Below are 20,837 nucleotides of genomic sequence, written 5' to 3'. Positions count from 1 at the left end.
CCTTGGTCAAGGAAGAAATAAAAAAAGAAATTAAAGACTTTTTAGAACACAATGAAAATGAAAACACAACATACCCAAATCTATGGGACACAATAAAAGCAGTGCTAAGAGGAAAACTCATAGCCCTGAGTGCCTCCAAAAAGAAAATGGAGAGAGCACACATTACCAGTTTAATGACACACCTGAAAGCCCTGGAACAAAAAGAAGCTATTTCACCCAGGAGGAGTAGCAGGCAGGAAATCATCAAACTCAGGGCCGAAATCAATCAAGTAGAAACAAAGAGAACCATACAAAAAATCAGCAAAACCAGGAGCTGGTTCTTTGAGAAAATCAACAAGATAGATAAACCCTTAGCCAGACTGACCAAAGGGCACAGAGAAAGTATCCAAATTAACAAACTTAGAAATGAAAAGGGAGATATAACAACGGAAACTGAGGAAATCCAAAAAATCATCAGATCCTACTACAAGAGACTGTACTCAACACAACTGGAGAATCTGGAGGAAATGGACAATTTCCTTGACAGATACCAAATACCAAAATTAAATCAGGACCAACTAGACCATCTAAACAGTCCCATAATGCCTAAAGAAATAGAAGGAGTCATAGAAAGTCTTCCAACCAAAAAAAGCACAGGACCAGATGGTTTCAGTACAGAATTCTATCAGACCTTCAAAGAAGAGTTAACACCAATACTCTTCAAACTGTTCCACAAAATAGAAACAGAAGGAACACTACCCAATTCCTTCTACGAAGCCACAATTACGCTGATACCAAAGCCACACAAAGATCCAACAAAGAAAGAGAACTTCAGACCAATTTCCCTTATGAACATCAATGCAAAAATACTCAATAAAATTCTTGCCAACCGAATCCAAGAACCCATCAAAATGATCATCCACCATGATCAAGTAGGCTTTATCCCGGGAATGCAGGGTTGGTTCAATATACGGAAATCCATCAATGCAATCCACTACATAAACAAACTCAAAGAACAAAACCACATGGTCATTTCATTGGATACTGAAAAAGCATTTGACAAAATTCAGCATCCTTTCATGCTTAAAGTCTTGGAGAGAACAGGAATTCAAGGCCCATACCTAAACATAGTAAAAGCAATATACAGCAAACCGGTAGCCAGCATCAAACTAAATGGAGAGAAACTTGAAGCAATCCCACTGAAATCAGGGACCAGACAAGGCTGGCCCCTTTCTCCTTATCTTTTCAATATTGTACTTGAGGTACTAGCTCGGGCAATTAGACAACATAAGGAGGTCAAAGGGATACAAATTGGAAAGGAAGAAGTCAAACTTTCATTATTTGCAGATGACATGATAGTCTACCTAAGTGACCCAAAAAAGTCCACTAGAGAGCTCCTACAGCTGATAAACAACTTCAGCAATGTGGCAGGTTATAAAATCAACTCAAGCAAATCAGTGGCCTTCCTATACTCAAAGGATAAGCAGGCTGAGAAAGAAATTAGGGAAATGACCCCCTTCACAATAGCCACAAACAGTATAAAGTATCTTGGGGTGACTCTTACCAAACATGTGAAAGATCTCTATGACAAGAACTTCAAGACTCTGAAGAAGGAAATGGAAGAAGACCTCAAAAAATGGGAAAACCTCCCATGCTCATAGATCGGTAGAATCAATATAGTTAAAATGGCCATTTTGCCAAAAGCAATATACAGATTCAATGCAATACCCATCAAAATCCCAACTCAATTCTTCACAGAGTTAGAAAGAGCAATTATCAAATTCATCTGGAACAACAAAAAACCCAGGATAGCTAAAACTATTCTCAGCAACAAAAGAAAATCTGGGGGAATCAGTATCCCTGACCTCAAGCAATACTACAGAGCAATAGTGTTAAAAACTGCATGGTATTGGTACAGTGACAGGCAGGAGGATCAATGGAACAGGATTGAAGATCCAGAAATGAACCCACACAACTATGGCCACTTGATCCTCGACAAAGAGGCTGAAAACATCCAATGGAAAAAAAGATAGCCTTTTCAACAAATGGTGCTGGTTCAACTGGAGGTCAGCATGCAGAAGAATGCGAATTGATCCATCCTTGTCTCCTTGTACTAAGCTCAAATCCAAATGAATCAAGGACCTCCACATAAAGCCAGACACTCTGAAGCTAATAGAAAAGAAACTGGGGAAGACCCTTGAGGACATCGGTACAGGGAGAAAGTTTCTGAACAGAACACCAATAGCGTATGCTCTAAGAGCAAGAATTGACAAATGGGACCTCATAAAATTACAAAGTTTCTGTAAGGCAAAGGACACCATCAAGAGGACAAATCGGCAACCAACAAATTGGGAAAAGATCTTCACCAATCCTACATCAGATAGAGGGCTAATATCCAATATATATAAAGAACTCAAGAAGTTAGACTCCAGAAAACCGAACAACCCTATTAAAAAATGGGGTACAGAGTTAAACAAAGAATTCACACTTGAAGAACTTCGGATGGCGGAGAAGCATCTTAAAAAATGCTCAACTTCATTAGTCATTAGGGAAATGCAATTCAAAACAACCCTGAGATTTCATCTTACACCAGTCAGAATGGCTAAGATTAAAAATTCAGGAGACAGCAGGTGTTGGAGAGGGTGTGGAGAAAGAGGAACACTCCTCCACTGCTGGTGGGGCTGCAAATTGGTACAACCACTCTGGAAATCAGTCTGGCGGTTCCTCTGAAAACTGGGCACCTCACTTCCAGAAGATCCTGCTATACCACTCCTGGGCATATACCCAGAGGATTCCCCACCATGTAATAAGGATACATGCTCTACTATGTTCATAGCAGCCCTATTTATAATTGTCAGATGCTGGAAAGAACCCAGGTATCCCTCAACAGAAGAGTGGATACAAAAAATGTGGTATATCTACACAATGGAGTACTATTCAGCCATTAGAAACAATGAATTCATGAAATTCTTAGGCAAATGGATGGAGCTAGCGAACATCATACTAAGTGAGGCAACCCAGACTCAAAAGGTGAATCATGGTATGCACTCACTAATAAGTGGTTATTAACCTAGAAAACTGGAATACCCAAAACATAATCCACACATCAAATGAGGTACAAGGAGAAAGGAGGAGTGGCCCCTGGTTCTGGAAAGACTCAGTGAAACAGTATTCGGCAAAACCAGAACGGGGAAGTGGGAAGGGGTGGGTGGGAGGACAGGGAAAGAGAAGGGGACTTAAGGGACTTTCGGGGAGTGGGGGGGGGCTCCATCCAATGAAATGACCATGTGGTTTTTTTCTTTGAGTTTGTTTATGTAGTGGATTGTATTGATGGATTTCCGGATATTGAACCAACTCTGCATTCCCAGGATAAAACCTGCTTGATCATGGTGGATGATCGTTTTGATGTGTTCTTGGATTCAGTTGGCAAGAATTTTATTGAGTATTTTTGCATCGATGTTCATAAGGGAAATTGTTCTGAAGTTCTCTTTCTTTGTTGGATCTTTGTGTGGCTTTGGTATCAGCGTAATTGTGGCTTCGTAGAAGGAATTGGGTAGTGTTCCTTCTGTTTCTATTTTGTGGAATAGTTTGAAGAGTATTGGTGTTAACTTTTCTTTGAAGGTCTGGTAGAATTCTGCACTGAAACCATCTGGTCCTGTAATTTTTTTGGTTGGAAGACTTTCTATGACTCCTTCTATTTCTTTAGGCTTTATGGGACTGTTTAGATGGTCTAGTTGGTCCTGATTTAATTTTAGTATTTGGTATCTGTCAAGGAAATTGTCCATTTCCTCCAGATTCTCCAGTTGTGTTGAGTACAGTCTCTTGTAGTAGGATCTGATGATTTTTTGGATTTCCTCAGTTTCCGTTGTTATATCTCCCTTTTCATTTCTAAGTTTGTTAATTTGGATACTTTCTCTGTGCCCTTTGGTCAGTCTGGCTAAGGGTTTATCTATCTTGTTGATTTTCTCAAAGAACCAGCTCCTGGTTTTGTTGATTTTTTGTATGGTTCTCTTTGTTTCTACTTGATTGATTTCGGCCCTGAGTTTGATGATTTCCTGCCTGCTACTCCTCCTGGGTGAAATAGCTTCTTTTTTTTCTAGGGCTTTCAGGTGTGTCATTAAGCTGGTAATGTATGCTCTCTCCATTTTCTTTTTGGAGGCACTCAGGGCTATGAGTTTTCCTCTTAACACTGCTTTCATTGTGTCCCATAGATTTGGGTATGTTGTGTTTTCATTTTCATTGTGTTCTAAAAAGTCTTTAATTTCTTTCTTTATTTCTTCCTTGACCAAGGTATCATTGAGTAGAGTATTGTTCAGTGTTATTTTTATGTTTGTGTGGCTGTCTATCTTCTTTTGGGTTTGTTGAAAGAAGACTGGTTTCTTGCTTTTGGGGGGGGTGTTTTCCTTCCTTGTGTTGGTGTTTTCCATATGTTATCCTTTTTAGGGCTGGATTTGTGGAAAGATATTATGTACATTTGGCTTTGTCGTGGAGTATCTTGGTTTCTCCATAAATTGTATTTGAGAGTATTGCTGGGTAAAGTAGCCTGGGCTAGCATTTGTATTCTGTTTGTTTATGTATGAGTTCTGCCTAGGATTTTCTAGTTTTCATAGTCTCTGTTGAGAAATCTAGTATAATCCTGATAGGTCTGCCTTTATGTTTATTGATTATTTTCCCTTACTATTCTTAGTATTCTTTTTTTGTTTGGTGCATTTGGTGTATTAGAGTCCAGCTCATACATTCTAACAGTGGGTTCTCTGGAAGGAGAGATGGGTAAGGAATGGGTTGCAAGATAAATCACATGGAGAGACACAAAAACACACGGATGGCTTCTGGTTCAAGTCTCCATCTTTCATGCTTTCTTTCTCAAGCAACAAAGGCAGGCCACGCCCCTCCCCTGAAGGCTGGAAAGTGGTTCTTCTTGTTCTTCAATGAGGCAGGCAGATCACGTTGTTTGCTGCTATTCTTTTAGAACAGTGGGCAAGAGGAGGTAACAATTCCTCCCTTTTTATTAATTTTAAGAAACACCAGTGGATAAATATATTTGTCAAAAGACGGTGGGCATTGACTAGTGAAGGAAAGCATTGGCCTTGACCTCCTTAAATATTAATTGACATCCTTTTCAGGGGAGGGGAAATAGACTGCCTTGTTATTTTAAAGGACAGTCTCTCAACGTTGACCCCTATACAGCCAGGCTTACTTTCAGGGAAACTCAGAAGCAGGACATTTCCTTTTTCCTTTGCAGTGCCTCACCTCGCACCTCATAACTAGTGCCCATGTTTGTTTAATTAACAAACATGCATAAATCTGAGTTCTATGCAGCTCCATTTGTGGAGATCTACTGGTAAAGTAAATGTCTTTTTTTTTTAATTCGATATATTTTTTATTTCCATTTCAAATGATTTCCCCTTTTCTAGCCCCCCACTCCCCGAAAGTCCCGTAAGCCCCATTCTCTCCCCCTGTCCTCCCACCCACCCCTTCCCACTTCCCCGTTCTGGTTTTGCCGAATACTGCTTCACTGAGTCTTTCCAGAACAAGGGGCCAGGTAAAGTAAATGTCTTATGAATAAGAGCTAGCTGGCTTTCATAGCAGCCCACCTTCGAGTCCTGGAACCCATTGCTGTAGCAGCCCACCTTTGAGTGTTGTATCTGAAAGATACCTGCTTGAAGCAAAATAAGAGATTAAGAGGAAAAACTGCTTGGACTGTTTCTCTGGAGGGCCCATGGTATTTAATTTGGTTGTAAATTAGTAGCTCATGAATAAAGCCTGGCTTGCAAATTAATGGCTAGAGGAAAAGCAGCCTACCTTCCCAATATGGGAGAAGCAGCTTTAAGAACATTATTGAATTAGTCATACCAGCTGATTCAGGGACTTTATTTACCTACCATATCAATCTTTTTGGCAGCCATCAGGCTCCATCTTCTTTTTGAGAGAAAATATAAATAGAACATCTTCTCCATATTAAAACAGGGTCTGGACCGTTCCATGTATTAGTTAGTGTCCCTCCATTTAACCATGGCATAAGAATTAGAAGTGGCAAATTGCCAATGGCGATCTGCTGCAGACTGACTTTTAGCATCAGTTTGCAAGAAATTCAAAACAAACAAAACAAAAGCAAGGCGTGCTTTGGGTGATCTAGAAGGGAATAGTTTTTATCTTCTTTGTTTTAAAAAGTCAATTTTTAAGAGTGCGATGTGCATGCTCAATAATTCCTTGAACCATTGGGTTATAAGGAATTTCAGTTTTATGTTTAAAACCAAATTCTTTACAAAATGAGATAAAGTTATTGCCAGTGTAGACTGTCTCATTGTCCATCTTAATGACTTTGTTTAATCCCTTGGTATAAAAACCTTGTGAACAATGATTGATTACATTTAGAGGCTTCTCTCAAATGTAGAAAAGTGAAAAGAAATCTTGGAAAATTATCAATGCAAACATGTATAAATTTTAATTTTCCAATTTTGTATAGTGAGTTACATCCATTTGTCAAAAATGATTGGGCACAAGGTCATGTGGATCAACTCCTAAATGAGGAGCTGGAGATAAGAAAAGGCAGTTAGGGCATTGTTTTACAATAGTGAAAACAAAGATCCTGATGGCGTATTAAAATTCAATGTGCCACAGGCTGCTAATAAAAGGGAAGATTCTGCAGCATACAAGCTAATTGTAAAAGGATTAAAAGCATTATTTATAAGTTGAAAAACATTTAATATCATTGTCAGCTCTGCTAACTGAGCTGAGCCCAGGTGTTTCTATAACCACCTATTGGTTATAAATAAGATACCTAGCTCTTCCTTCAGAAGAGCCATCTATGAAAATCAAGAGTATTATTATGTAGAGGCTATAAAGATCATATTAGTAAATACAACCTCATGCATATCTAAGAAACATTATTAATCTATATTTAGGACAACAGCCATGCCAATAAGTGAATTCTTCCTTCTCATCTAGGCATTGGCATGCCTAGTGATAGGATGCCATATATAGTTAGCAAGGATTTCCTTGGCATCCAAATTTTAAATTTTTCATAAAAATATATATGCCTTAAAATATATATGCATAATTTAAATTATAAGCATTCCCCTCTCTTTTTCTTTTTTAAGAAGATATTGTTTTGATTTTAAAAAATGTTTTATATTATCTTGTCTTTGAGGATAATAAAGAATCAAATTGTCAAAGATATCTCAAATGAATAACTCTTATTTCTTAAATGTCCAGTTCAATTGTTTGTTTTAATCAAAGTAGGAACAAGCATATGCCATAACATATGTAATAACTATGTAATTATAGAAAATAAATACAGCATTCTCAGTTGCCTTTTGCTAAAGCAGTTGCAATTAGAATGTCCCAAAATGAATCATAGTTATATACACGTATTTTGATTTTTTAAATTAGGAATATGAGTATCATTTATCTGTAAAAGTTAATTAAGTCCTCTAGAATCAACACCATTATGTGATGGAAGTAGAAATTGAGGACATCAAGAACAAATCTTTTTTTTTCCTTTTTTTTAAATTCGATATATTTTTTTATTTACACTTCAAATGATTTCCCCTTTTCTAGACCCCCACTCCCCAAAGGTCCCATCAGCCTCCTTCCCTCCCCCTGTTTTCCCACCCAACCCTTCCCACTTTCCTGTTCTGGTTTTGCCCTATACTGCTTCACTGAGTCTTTCCAGAACATGGGGCCACTCCTCCATTCTTCTTGTACTTCATTTGATGTGTGGATTATGTTTTGGGTATTCCAGTTTTCTAGGTTAATATCCACTTATTAGTGAGTGCATACCATGATTCATCTTTTGAGTCTGGGTTACCTCACTTAGTATGATGTTCTCCAGCTTCATCCATTTGCCTAAGAATGTCATGAATTCATTGTTTCTAATGGCTGAATAGTACTCCATTGTGTATATATACCACATTTTTTGCATCCACTCTTCTGTTGAGGGATACCTGGGTTCTTTCCAGCTTCTGGCAATTATAAATAGGACTTCTATGAACATAGTGGAACATGTATCCTTATTACATGCTGGGGAATCTTCTGGGTATATGGCCAGGAGTGGTATAGCAGGATCTTCTGGAAGTGAGGTGCCCAGTGTTCAGAGGAACCGCCAGACTGATTTCCAGAGTGGTTGTACCAATTTGCAACCCCACCAGCGATGGAGGAGTGTTCCTCTTTCTCCACATCCTCGCCAATATCTGCAGTCTCCTGAATTTTTAATCTTAGCCATTCTGACTGGTGTAAGGTGAAATCTCAGGGTTGTTTTGATTTGCATTTCCCTAATGAATAATGAAGTTGAGCATTTTTTTAAGATGCTTCTCCACCATCCAAAGTTCTTCAGGTGAAAATTCTTTGTTTAACTCTGTACTCCATTTTTTAATAGGGATATTTGGTTTTCTGGAGTCTAACTTCTTGAGTTCTTTATATATATTGGATATTAGCCCTCTATCTGATGTAGGGTTGGTGAAGATCTTTTCCCAATTTGTTGGTTGCCGATTTGCCCTTTTGATGGTGTCCTTTGCCTTACAGAAACTTTGTAATTTTATGAGGTCCCATTTGTCAATTCTTGATCTTAGAGCATAAGCTATTGGTGTTCTGTTCAGGAACTTTCCCCCTGTACCGATGTCCTCAAAGGTCTTCCCCAGTTTCTTTTCTATTAGCTTCAGAGTGTCTGGCTTTATGTGGAAGTCCATGATCGATTTGGAGTTGAGCTTAGTACAAGGCGACAAGGATGGATCAATTCACATTCTTCTGCATGCTGACCCCCAATTGAACCAGCACCAAAAGACTCTTTTTTCCACTGGATGTTTTCCACCCTTTTGTCGAGGATCAAGTGGCCATAGGTGTGTGGGCTCATTTCTGGATCTTCAATCCTGTTCCACTGATACACCTGCCTGTCACTGTAACAATAGCATGCAGTTTTAACACTATTGCTCTGTAGTATTGCTTGAGGTCAGGGATACTGATTCCCACAGAATTCCTTTTATTGTTGGGAATAATTTTAGCTATCCTGGGTTTTTTGTTATTCCAGATGAATTTGAGGAATACTCTTTGTAACTCTGTGAAGAATTGAGTTGGGATTTTGATGGGTATTGAGTTGAATCTGTATATTGCTTTTGGCAAAATGGCCATTTTAACTATATTAATCCTGCAGATCCATGAGCATGGGAGGTTTTTCCATTTTTTGAGGTCTTCTTCCATTTCCTTCTTCACAGTCTTGAAGTTCTTGTCATACAGATCTTTCACAAGTTTGGTAAGAGACACCCCAAGGTACTTTATACTGTTGGTGGCTATTGTGAGGGGGGTAATTTCCCTAATTTCTTTCGCAGCCTCCTTATCCTTTGAGTATAGGAAGGCTACTGATTTGCTTGAGTTGATTTTATAACCTGCCACTTTGCTGAAGTTGTTTATCAGTTGTAGGAGTTCTCTAGTGGAGTTTTTTGGGTCACTTAGGCAGACTATCATATCATCTGCAAATAATGATAGTTTGACTTCTTCCTTTCCAATTTGTATCCCTTTAACCTCCTTATGTTTTCTAATTGCCTGAGCTAGTACCTCCAGTACAATATTGAAAAGATAAGGAGAAAGGGGGCAGCCCTGTCTAGTCCCTGATTTTAGTGGGATTGCTTCAAGTTTCTCTCCATTTAGTTTGATGCTGGGTACTGGTTTGCTGTATATTGCTTTTACTATGTTTAGGTATGGGCCTTGAATTCCTGTTCTTTCCAAGACTTTAAGCATGAAAGGATGCTGAATTTTGTCAAATGCTTTTTCGGCATCCAATGAAATGACCATGTGGTTTTGTTCTTTGAGTTTGTTTATGTAGTGGATTGCATTGTTGGATATATTGAACCAACCCTGTATCCATGGGATAAAGCCTACTTGTTCATGGTGGATGATTGTTTTAATGTGTTCTAGGATTCGGTTGGCAAGAATTTTATTGAGTATTTTTGCATCGATGTTTATAAGGGAAATTGGTCCGAAGTTCTCTTTCTTTGTTGGATCGTTGTGTGGTTTTGATATCAGTGTAATTGTGGCTTCATAGAAAGAATTGGGTAGTGTTCCTTCTGTTTCTATTTTATAAAATAGTTTGAAGAGTATTGGTGTTAGGTCTTCTTTGAAGGTCTGATAGAATTCTGCACTGAAACCATCTGGTCCTGTGCTTTTTTTGGTTGGAAGACTTTCTATGACCCCCTTCTATTTCTTTAGGGGTTATGGGAGTGTTTAGATGATCTATTTGGTCCTGATTTAATTTTGGTATTTGGTATCTGTCAAGGAAATTGTCCATTTCCTCCAGATTCTCCAGTTGTGTTGAGTATAGGCTTTTGTAGTAGGATCTGATGATTTTTTGGATTTCCTCAGTTTCTGTTGTTATATCCCCATTTTCATTTCTAATTTTGTTAAATTGGATGCTTTCTCTGTGCCCTTTGGTCAGTCTGGCTAAGGATTTATCGATCTTGTTGATTCTCTTAAAGAACCAGCTCCTGCATTCATTGATTCTTTGTATGGTTCTCTGTTTCCACTTGATTGATTTCAGCCCTGAGTTTGAAGATTTCCTGCCTTCTACTCCTCCCCCGTGCATTGGCTTCTTTTTGTTCCAGGGCTTTCAGGTGTGTCGTTAAGCTGCTAGTGTATGCTCTCTCCATTTTCTTTTTGGAGGTACTCGGGGCTGAGTTTTCTTCTGAGCACTGCTTTCATTGTGTCCCAAAGTTTTGGGTATATTGTGCCTTCATTTTCATTAAATTCTAAAAAGTCTCTGATTTCTTTCTTTATTTCTTCTTTGGCCAAAGTGTCATTGAGTATTGTTCAGCCTCCATGTGTATGTGCGCTTTCTGTTGTTTTTGTTGCTATTGAAAACCACTCTTAAAGAACAAATCTTTATAATTTGATGTACATAAAAATATAAAATTATTTTTTAAGTCATTGCCATTTTGATGATATAAATAATAAATATGCTTGTACATCTGAATGTTTTGCCCTGTCCCAAGTGGTCTTGTTCAGGCACCTTTTTAAAGATTTAATTATAAATAAGTATATTGTAGTTGTCTTCAGACACACCAGAAGAGGGCGTTAGATCTCACCACAGGTGGTTGTGAGCCACCATGTCGTTGCTGGGATTCAAGCTCTCAAGCTCTATGAATGAGGGCCTAGCCTTTAGCGGCTGAGCCATCTTTCCAGGCTTACAACCATAAAATATAAGAGTTCAGCTCTCAGCACCAATGGCTGTCTCTGTAGCCTTTGGGTTAGCTTTTAAATATTTAAAGGATATTTATTTAGAGAACATATCCTTTGAAATTTGAATTATATTTGTTTAAACAATTGTAAAAATTAAGAATTAGCACTATTAAAAATGGAACAATTTTAAGCAATGGTAAACCATGATCTATATCTATATCTATATCTATATCTATCTATATCTATATCTATATCTATATCTATATCTATATCTATCTATATATATATTATTAAAAGCTTGATTTTTAACATCTTAAAAATAGCTGCTATAGCACCTAAGTGCTGAAGCAGGGAAAAGTTAAAGGAATAGACGTGTGATCTAATTATATAAACTTTAGTCCCATAGTTGATGTATTATTTATGGGATTTGTATATGTAGAAATACAAAAGTAAATAGTAACAAATTATCTTTTGGATAGCAATTATTAATTTTGCCTAAAAAGGGCTGTCATGTAATAGGCCAGTTATTAATAATAATTAATTTGATTGCTGCTTGAAGCAAGGAACAAACATTTTGTTAGGCTCTTAAAACATTTTTTAAAATATTTCTATAATATTTTAACAATACATCAATATCTTTATTGAAGGATGTAAAAAAATTTATTTCACAAGCAAAAAATGTGATTCTATATCAACGTTATTTTTGCCAAGGAATGGCAGTGAACACATATCATAAACAGCTGATTACAGCAGTGTTTATCTGTAAAATTACCTATCCTTTGCCAGTTGATTTATATCTGCCTTGAAAACAGAGGTTTAAGTTCTCCTGTGGCAAGCTTAAAGAGATGTCTTAGCTAATTAACTTATTTTAATAACCTTTGAAAATTATTTATTTAAAAATTTAAGAAAACCCATAAGCAAAGGACTGTTTCTATAAACAAAACATTTTTATAAACAAATATTTTACAAAACAAAACAAAAATTCTACAAATAAAATATATTAAAAAATCTAAGATCCCAGCTTCTTGTAATGAAGTAGAGACAAAACACTCCTTTTCAAGTAAGTTGTCTGCTAGGTGCTGCTTGGAAAACTCACGGGCCAGTGTGGCAGGGAGGAAGCTGCGAGGGAGACACCTCTCTCCTGTTGTCCTGCAGAAAAACTGAGTCCCTCAGGCCACTTGGCTCAAGTCCAGAGTCATAGCCACTGTAGGCCGTGTACCATGCAGCTTGTCTGCCCATGGGGGCCATAGCACATGCAACCGGCACTCCACCGAGGATGTGCCATGCTGCGCTGTGCTCCAACATCACTGCAGCCGCCACTGCCACTGCCCGGACCACCCTCCCCAGCCCGCAGAATTCTGGGCTCTTTTTAGCAGGGGCGCCATCGGCTTGTGCTCCATGTGAACTGCCTGGGCTACCTACTCATGGCCTACAGAGTTCCGGACTCTCTCTAGCCCGGGCTGAATCAAAGTGATAGGGCCTACAGGGCAGGGGCTCGGCTCCAGCCTCTTCCCTACTAGCTAGAGCGAATGCTCAAACTTAGCGGGTAGCCACGTGCTCTAAATTGCTGCACCTCTAAGCCATCAGCCAAAACCTGCCTCTATATCTATAACTCCATAGTGAAGACATGTAAAACTTTATAACATTAAGACCAATTAAAAACAAGAACAAAGCGATTACACAAATCTTATAGGTTAAACCAGTTTTCCCGAACTGGAGGCTAGTGGCCTTTTAAGAAAAGAAAGTTTAACATGCTGCCTAGTGCTGTGTGTGGCTTTAAATTAGCCTGTGGCTTGCTAAAGAGGTGCCAGCAGACAAAATTTTCATCAATTTTTATTTTTTAACATGAAACAAACAAACAGTCATTCACACAAAACACAGACAGATAAACGTACACATGGACAATCGGTGCACCGAAGACATAGAAATTAAAGTGCGCTGCAATGCAATCAAATACATTTTTCCTTCTCTCTTTTCTTTTGTTTCTAGAATTTTTTTGTTGTTTTTTACTCTTTTTATTTTGTTTTATATTATTTTATGCCCTATTTCTCTTGCCTGGTGCAGTTCTAGATTGCGGACAATTGCCTAACTAAATTAATTCCCTATTCCATTGTTGTCTTCACACCCTAGCTGATCTCAGTTTAGGGCCTACACTGAATCAGTCTAGCCTGTATCTATACACACTTCTGCAGCAACATTCTTTAGAAATAAATGACATTATTAGCGCTAAATTAATACCCTGTTGCTTACCATGTCCGATACATAAACTTTTTTTCCTTTTTCCATGGAGCTCATACCTCATTCTGTTTCTGTTTCCAGTTATAATCCATGTTGACACCATATGTAGAGTCCAGCTCATGCATTCTAACAGCAGGTTCTCTGGAAGGAGAGATGGGTAAGGAATGGGTTGCAAGATAAATCACATGGAGAGACACAAAAACACATGGATGGCTTCTGGTTCAAGTCTCCATCTTTCATGCTTTCTTTCTCAAGCAACAAAGGCAGGCCAAGCCCCTCCCCTGAAGGCTGGAAACTGGTTCTTCTTGTTCTTCAATGAGGCAGGCGGATCAGGTTGCTTGCTGCTATTCTTTTAGAACAGTGGGCAGGAGGAAGTCACAGGTGTTTTGACTATTTTGTGACAGGAGGAAGTTCTTTTCCAGTCCAATCTATTTGGAGTTCTGTAGGCTTCTTGTTTGTTCATGGGCATCTCTTTCTTTAGTTAGGGAAGTTTTCTTCTATAATTTTGTTGAAGGTATTTATTTACTGGCTCATTAAGTTGTTAATCTTTGCTCTCTACTACACCTATTTTCCATAGTTTTTATCTTCTCATTGTGTCCTGGATTTCCTGGGTGTTTTGCAATAGGAGCTTTTTGCATTTTGCAATTTCTTTGACTGTTGTGTTGATGTATTTTATGGTATCTTCTGCACCTGAGATTTGCTTTTCTATCTATTGTATTCTGAGGGTTATCTTGGTATCTGTGACTCCTGATCTCTTCCTAGGTTTTCTATCTCCAGTACTGCTGCCCTTTGTGATTTCTTTAATGTTTCTATTTCTGCTTCTAGTTCCTGGATGATCTTTTCTATTCCTTCCACTGTTTGCCTGTATTTGCCTGTAATTCTTTAAGAGATTTTTATGTTTCTTCATTAATGGATTCTACCTGTTTACATATGTTCTCCTGTACTTCTATAAGGGAGCATTCATGTCCTCCTTAAAGTCCTCTATCATCATCATGATTTGGGATTTTAAATCAGTCTTGCTTTTCTAGTGTGTTGGGTCTCCAGGGCTTGCTCTGGTGGGAGAACTGGGTTCTAATGATGCCAAGTAGCCTTGGTTTCTGTTCCTAATGTTCTTGTTCTTGCCTCTTCCTATCTGGTCTTACCTAGTCTTGTTATTTCTGACTTGCTTTTCCCTACTGCAAGCCTTTATGTCAATACTCCCAGAAGACCAGTTTTCTCCAGGAAGAATTTGAGTATGGAGAACTGTAGCGCAAAGTCAACTCCAGGGTGCAGACAGAAAATGGAAGGATCCTGACTCTGTTTGTTCCTTGTTTCCTGTGTCCTGATGTCTCTGAGCAGGTCTATCTTTAGCCAGGAATTTGAGCAGAAGTGGTAGTCTCACCTGTGCTTCCAGATGTGTCAGCACTTCTGGGAGACAAGCTCTCTTTCAATAGTATTTGGGTAGGGAGAGCTGTGACACAGGTTGTATTTACTTACTGAAGGCAAAAATTAAAAATAAATTCAAGTATAAAGGAAGATATTGATAAATCTTGCAATTACTCTCCACAAAATTGTACTTCTAAGGCTTTATTATAATTACATCTGTATAATCACATCCTTGGCACCCTGATTTATATCCAGTACAGATGTGAGCTATAAACAGGAAGGGGCAAATTAAAAGATGGTACACAGCAAAAAAAGTAGAAACTGAGTCTTCTTTTCTCCCATATTCTCATTATGAGAACAGGAGATTGGACCTGTGGAGAAAGAAACTAGGAATTCTCTATCCTTTGTAGGTACATCAGAGATATCACTTAGGTGCTTTTTATTTTTCTACCAATTAGAGGCAAACTGGGCACAGTGATATTGCAGCAGCCAGCCTCACATGTCAACTATTACATTATTTTGTTAATGAATTTGTCAGCCAGAGTTGCTTTGGTGTATATTTGGAGTATATTTGGTGTTGGTTACCTATGAGTCTTATACATGGCTTAATTTAATCAGGATTTTTTTCTTTGTTTAGTGTCAGTCATGACTCCTTTACCAGTGATGTTATTTCTCATTACTCTACTGCTACCATCAATGCTGACTGATGGAAGGGTGAGTGTTACATAAATATTTATCTTAAATCTACCTGACAATTTTGGAAAATAGTACATTGCATAAGAATACAGAAATCCTGATAGTACAGTAGGTTACAGTAGTCACATTTGGACCTTAGAGCATATAACAGGGCTACAGAGATATAGAGTAAGGTTTCATTCTCTAGCATTGGCAGCTATAATAACCACTAATGGCATGTGGGAACTGTGCACTTGGAGAGGCGGGTGGGCTACAAATATATGACACTTACTGTGCATCAAAGTTGCACATTATGGGGCTTAAGAGACCTGTCAATGATAAAGCATTAAGAGGTGAGGGGATTAAAGGTGTGTACCATCATTGCCAGGCAAATACCCACTTCTAATATTGACTCTTATGTAAGCCCTCTGAAAACTATAATACAAAGTTGCTTTATTAGTTGGTAATTTATTTGTTTGCTTGAGTTTTAAAGTATAAACTCCCAAGAATGGGGAATAAGAAAAAGGACAGGAAAAATAAAAATTTGGCAATTTTGGAAAATAAAAAATAGTATTATCATTTTTGTCAGAAAATCATATTTGGAGTTTTGACATAAATTATCATTATATTTCATTTGCGTTAGATTGTATATGGGGAATTGGATGTGTATGAAAATGTTTGCTTAGACAAATCACAGCTGTTCTGTATGACAAATGTCTGGCTTGTGCATTCTTTCTCCAAGGACTTGATATGTGCCTTAAACCCATTTCTTTGAGCACACACAAATGGTGCCTATATCTGGGAATACATCCAAAATTAGACATAGACATATTTCCATGCAGTATGGTCAGATCTTTGAGCACAGAAACTTAAAAAAAAAAAAAAAGGATAAATCCTTACTTATGATGAAGGAAATGACCATATAACTAATCTTGAAATATCAGAGAAAATATTTAATTATACTATGATTGTTTACATGTGCTTAATATGTTTCTTTTACACATAAAGCACCACACTACTATAGAAATCCAACCCCCCTTAGATCTTGTTGGGACAATTCATAAGCATTGATTGTCTTTTTCTTCAGTTGATTATCACATACACATATCTATAAGTGAAAGTATCAACTAGAAACACTGCTAATAGCTCATTGGTTGAATTAATATCACTACACTGAACAAATGAGAAAGAGTTATTTAATAGATCAATGTAACTTCTCCAAATAAGATTACATTTTTCTGCTAATATATGAAATTTTGGTGTTTAGTAGCTATGGAGAACTTGTAAATCTGGAAATTAGTACTTGTTGAGTACTGAATAGGATATTATTTCTTTATTAGCTTAACCCACTCTAATTTCAATGTCATGGAGGTGAGTATTTCCTGTAAAGTCTAGGTAAATTATGAGCTTACATCCTCTTCTCATCTTACTGTACCTTATGTAAATACAAATGAATGGGTTTTATGTTTCTTAATGAAAACTTGTCATAAACAATTCCCTCTCACACAGGTACTGATGCAGACTCAAAAAGAATCCACCAAATCTTATAATCATTAGAAAAATCACAAGGCTATCTTGGGCAAAACTGACCACCAAGGTGAAGGAAATAAACAGGCCCCAGAGAAGATATTCTCTGCTTCCAATCAAAATCAAACATTATTTGAAGACTTCACCATTGACAAAAAACACATGTTAAACCTGTATAAAAGTCTAATGGTGCAGAGTAATTGCTGTACTCAGAAGGATCAAGTGGACCCAATAAACTTCAATCCACTTCAAGGGACCAGAGTTAGGCACCAAGAAGACTATTTTAAAAAGGAACTCATCTGTTGCTTTGATAAATTCTTGGATGCAGTGAGAGACATCTTGATTTCCCATTAAATTTAATTACAAGTCTCCTGGATTCCAACAAGCTGTGACTCTTAGTAGTCTCTCCTAAGTAGTACTATGACTTCTTTTGTTAACCATGCAAACAAAGGAGATAACAGATGGAAAATGAACACAATTAACCTTCTCCTCCCTCTAATAAAATACTGAAAATGGCCAGAGGCAGCAAAGAAAGGGTTCTGAACTAGCTGTGGAAGGAGAAAGCCAGTAGGAATTAACATAATTTTAGAACTAAGAGTCTAACCTTCCATTCTTTTATTTTCCAGGAAATATTTCCATTACTTTAATTTGTTTCAAATTTTGAAGTAAGCAGGTGTCTTCCACAAATTCTGTGAACTTTATACTCTTATTTTTCCCCTTTATCTCAAGCCACCCATGTCTCTAAGCAGCCTGTTCTTTATGCATACATTTCAGTGTATAAGAGCTTCAAGCAGGGTCAAAATCAAAGTGGTGGTTGCTGAGGTGGGAAGAATCCTCTGAGTATATCCCCAGGAGAGGTATAGCAGAGTCCTCCGGAAACTTTCCATTCTTTAAATGCACATGTCATTTCATGGCAAGTTTCCCAGGAAAGTCATCATGGTCACCTCACTCTTCCTCACTGTAAGCTGATCAGATAGGAATGAGAATGTCATATGCTTTGGCCTATGAAGCTTTGAAGTTATAAAGCATCAATTATCTTGATTTTCCCAATTGATCACAGTCACATTTCACTCTCTATTACCTTTTTCTCCCATGAAGTTATCTTCTCAATATGTCTCCCTCCTGCGTTTACTGTTTTGTTTCCTTGTTTGTTGAACTCTTTGCTTTTTGTTTTGTTTTGTTTTGTTTTGTTTTGCTTTGTTTTGTTGTTGGGCAGCTCACTGGGTATAACACAGGGTCATATGCCCGAAAAGATTGCAGGAACCACACAAATAACCAGTGGCAAAACCTCTGAAGGAAATGACTACATTGCTCAAGCAGCTACTCAGTCCCAGTGCCCCACTATAGATAGTCTTAGTCATATAAGATCTTCTCTCATCTATGACTGATGGAGACAAACTCAGTCATGTACAAGCCATGTTCATGCAAACTTATATCCATTTCTTCACATGGAAAAGAGAGTAAGGCTGAGCAGGGTATTCACATTCATTCAGATCAATTGAGTTCTTACAAACCTCAGATAAGGGGCTACTAAAGCACTTGTTGGAGACAAGCCTTTGTAAACAGAACAGCCTTCACATTCAGATTTGAAATTCTGCTCCTTCAAAAACAATTACTTACAGAGCCCTTGTAAACTAATATTGCCCATAAAACTTCACTAGGCCTATCTTTTAGAGCACCTGAAGGTTGGATTTGATCTTTGAACTATGGGGGTCTCCTCAGAGACTGACTTTCCTTGATATTTTTGTCCTGAAATGTCCTCAACCCAGATGTAGGATTCATAGTCTAGTACTATTTCTCTTAGAGATTATGATGATGAATCCATGTTATTTGACTTTGTTATATTTTGTATCATGGCCCCATTTGTAGACAAAAATTTACTGATTTTTGACTTTTAAAGGAGATTGAGATTTTTGTATTTGGCCGAGCTGAGTATTATCTACCAAGTTTCATTACACAGGAGAAGACTCTAAACTCTGATTTAAATGTCTACTTTAAATTGTAACTTCATATGCATTTTTAAATTCTTAACATAGATATTAATATATTATGGCAGGAAATAAGTTTCCAAAATCAAAATCATGGATTTTAAATCTACTTTCTTCAAATAAATATGAAACAATATACATTATTAGTAAATTATATTACATAGAAGATACTTCTCATTCTAAAACATTCTGTTCAAATGTAAAATCTTTTGCCTTTTATATAAATGCAACTCAGCTTTACAACCTTCTTGAGAAATAATATCAGATTGATCTGTAGCACCATTTTATTAAAATTCTGTAATTTTCCCATCTTCTCTAAAGGCAATAACTACATCAATTTTCTCACAGGAAAAGATAGGTTTATCTGTTCAAGTATAGATTCTCTGCTGCTTAAATTAAATTCCACTTAATTTACTAAAATTCTGCACCAAAGGGATTATTTGTGATTGTTGGGTTATTGGTTTACGTGATTAATTCATTTTGATTGCTAATAAAAACTATCTGTCATAGTTTATTCTCACCAGAACAAATATCCAAAAGCAATTTAGATGAAATAAATTCATCTTTCTTTGGGATCAATGCTTCAGAAACTTCAGATCAGTTCTGATCTTCTAGCCCACATTAGTCCCTACTGCTGACATGATCTAGGAGAGCTGTCAATCATGCAATAGATGAAAAGCTAAAAAGTGGTCAGTGGCTGCTGAGTGAGAATCAGTGCCCTCTAATGTAGAGATTCTGCCGAGATTATTCACATTCATGTGGTCAGTCCTGAACACATATTCATAGAATCAATGCTAAATGGACTTAGTACATTGTACATTTATTGAAGAAAGGAGAGGCTATGAATTTGGGAGGGGGGACACTGGGGAATTTGAAGAGGCAGGAATGAGGTAGAAGATACCGTGTACAAAGCTATCAATACTATTTTAAAGCAACAACAAAAGAAACAGCCCAATGTACTTGACAAATAGCATATTTCTGACCAAAATACTTGCAAACCAAATTTAAAAACACATTTTAAAAATTGTACATCATGATCTAGTAGTTTCATTCCAAATAAGCAAGAACATTTTAACATGTCAGAACTAATTGATGTAATAAAGCTGTGAGAGTAAACTTTAATTGTCTACTTCACATGCTAGAACTTCTGGGTATGCCTGTATCAAATTATTTTAACTACATTAATGTTGGAAAACTTGTTTCAATTATGGGCAGGACTGTCCATGGACATGTGATCCTGGACTGCATAAAATGTAGAAATCAAACAGAACAGACCTGCTTTGTACTTGTCCCTTTCCTCTTGGTGATATATCCCATGTTTTAAGCATTTTTTCAACTTAAAATTGTATGTGTTTTAAAAGAATTTTTAAAAATAGAATTGGACATATTAAATGTTTTAAAGAGATAATTCAACCTGATAGAATGAATTGCACAGGCTTGCTCTCATGTTGTTCTGAACATTTGGGTAAGAAAACAAAAGAAACCAAGTCAAATATGTATTTTCACGCAAACATGGAAATATGTACACACACACACACACACACACACACACACATATACATTAAGAGAGGGAGAGGAGGGAGGGAGGAATTGACAGACACACACACACACACACACACACACACAGAGAGAGAGAGAGAGAGAGAGAGAGAGAGAGAGAGAGAGAGAGAGAGAGAGAGAGAGAGATTGTAAACATTAAAAAATGGCATCCAAGAACAGGACAGTATATTCTTAATGATCTATAAACATTAGTTGCTACACCTATATAGCAGAGTATTTTCACCATGTATCCAGGAAACTTCTATTTGCACAAAATCCACTACAGAAAAACACAACAAATGAAAATGTACAATGATGGTGCCTAGTCGCACATCTAAGGTTCAACTAATGAAGTTGAGC

At 37.3% G+C, this 20,837-nt stretch overlaps 2 pseudogenes; one reads left to right on the top strand and one right to left on the bottom strand.

Moving 5' to 3' along the window:
• LOC127691957 (zinc transporter 4-like) overlaps positions 1–13,508 on the bottom strand; it is a 96,685-nt pseudogene extending 83,177 nt beyond the window's left edge.
• A 1,873-nt stretch (positions 13,509–15,381) lies between these two features.
• Positions 15,382–17,304, top strand: LOC127691866 (exocrine gland-secreted peptide 1-like; annotated as a pseudogene).
• Positions 17,305–20,837: the final 3,533 nt, after the last annotated feature.

The sequence above is a fragment of the Apodemus sylvaticus genome, chromosome 9 (assembly GCF_947179515.1).
Source record: "Apodemus sylvaticus chromosome 9, mApoSyl1.1, whole genome shotgun sequence".
Classification (NCBI taxonomy): domain Eukaryota; kingdom Metazoa; phylum Chordata; class Mammalia; order Rodentia; family Muridae; genus Apodemus; species Apodemus sylvaticus.
The sequence above is the reverse complement of the archived record's forward strand: the minus strand, read 5'-3'. Positions and strand labels throughout refer to the sequence as shown.